The 2,003-nt window shown below is 39.9% G+C and overlaps 1 pseudogene; it reads left to right on the forward strand.

Annotated features, from left to right (window-relative positions):
• The first annotated feature begins 1,272 nt into the window (after window positions 1-1,272).
• On the forward strand, window positions 1,273-1,808 carry LOC103604502 (annotated as a pseudogene).
• The last annotated feature ends 195 nt before the right edge of the window (window positions 1,809-2,003 follow it).

The raw sequence follows: 2,003 nt of genomic DNA on the forward strand, positions 1-2,003 counted from the left end.
GGGGGGGGGGGGGGGCAAGCAGCACATTCTTAATTCTTTGTAAACAAGTTGTGTGTGGGTGGAGTTAGTGCACATGTGCGCCAGTGTATCTTTTTAGTTAATTGCTTTTGTGTGTTCTTCAGTTTGTGAAGCAGAGCTGGCCAGCAGAGCTAGCACTTAAAAATAGAGCACGTTTACTTTGCTGGCAGCTGCTCTGTTATTGTTTGGACTTTGCTGGTAGCAGTTGAGTTTGGGAGTTTCTCTTTGTACTCCCTGGCTCTTAGACCTGTGTGTGCTGAATAAAAGACTATTCCTTCTTCAGCCAAGGCTCCAAGCACTTTTTTGCTGGTTACCTACTTCAAAGACCTGCATGTGAAGGGTCTGTGAACAGGCTCGAGGGGTCTGTGAGCTCCAGACCCTAGCTCTAGCTCTACAATAGGTTACTTAGATTTGATAATTATCTTTTTCTCCACAAGGTGTTATCATTGAAATGTCACTATCAGTTGATGTATCAAAATGTTTATATTTTTTCTCTGTATTATTTACCTGGATATTTTTATGTTACTTTTTTATAATCTGTCACAAAGCAGTAGACTGAGACTTACTACTTTTGACAGTTTTATTACATTTCTAACAGTTGCTGGAAAGCTTTTGTTTTCCCAACCCTATAGTTATGAAAGGAGCAAGACCTAAGACTGTGAAATAAATGAAGAGGTTCTTGGAGAAAGTAAGGTGAGAGATAATAGTGGTCTGAACTTGGATGGTAGTTGTGGTTGTGGTGAATGACTTTGAAAAATATTTAGGAGGGAGTTCATGATGATGGAATGAATGAAGAAAGTGAGAAATAATGAAAAGTGAAAAAGATGCTCAGATATCTGGCTAGTCAGTGGTACTTACATCGCAAAATAGAACCAGAGGAGATATGGTAATTTAGGGCCAGAGTAATACAGTCCAGAGAACTGGGAGGCATGGACATGGGAGGGGGGAAATAATGTGTTCAATTTATTGAATTTGAAATGTCTTTACATGTTCTAGGAGAAATTGTGCAGCAGTCAATCATGTATGTGAGTCTGGAGTTCAAAACAGAGAAAAGAAAAAATCACCTTAAAAAAAAGGTATGAAAAGTCTTTGTCCAGAGGCTGGAGACAAAGCAAGCACGCACATGGTCTCATGGTGCCAAAGAAAGCAAGCACTTCTTCAAGAAGGAAGGGCCCTCCAGCAGTGTCAAGTGCTGTAGAGAGGTCAAGTAAGATAAGACTGAGACATTCTCTCTTTGCTGCGCCTACTGTGAGAATGAAGACCATTCTCAGGAATCAGACTGTGGACATTCCAGAAAATGTCAATGTCACTTTGAATGGATGCATAGTTATCATGAAGGGTCCTGGAGGAACACTGTGGAGAGACACTATCAAATCAATGTAGAACTCAGTCTCATTGGAAAGAAAAAGGAGAGGCTTTAAGTTGAGAAGTGGTGGAGAAACAGACAGGAACTAGCTCCAGATTGCACTATCTGTTGTTGTGTACAGAGCATGATCAAGGGTATTACCCTCGGCTTCCAGTACAAGACAAGGTCTGTGTATATTCACTTCCCTGTCAACATCTTTATTCAGAAGAATGGATCCCTTGTTGAAATCAGAAATTTCTTGGATAAAAAATACACCTGCAGTGTTTGAATGAGGCCAGGTGTTGCTTGTTTAGTATCTCAAGTCCAGAAGGATGAGTTAATTTTTGAAGGAAACAACATTAAACTTGTATAAAATTCAGCTTCTTTGATTCAGAAAGTCACAGGAGTTAAAAAGGATATCAGAAAAAATTTGGATGGTATTTAAGGAACAGTTTGGCCATCTGATGAATAAGATCTACCCATAAGAGTTATTCAGCTATGAAAACAAGAAGATGCTGTATGATTCCTAAAATATATTTGTGATATTTTAAGGATGAAATAAAAGCCCTCTATTGTGAAGGAAGGAAGGAAGGAAGGAAGGAAGGGAGGGAGGGAGGGAGGGAGGGAGGGAGTCGTATAC

The sequence above is a fragment of the Galeopterus variegatus genome, unplaced genomic scaffold (genome assembly GCF_000696425.1).
Source record: "Galeopterus variegatus unplaced genomic scaffold, G_variegatus-3.0.2 Scaffold5191, whole genome shotgun sequence".
In the NCBI taxonomy this organism is placed as follows: Eukaryota; Metazoa; Chordata; class Mammalia; order Dermoptera; family Cynocephalidae; genus Galeopterus; species Galeopterus variegatus.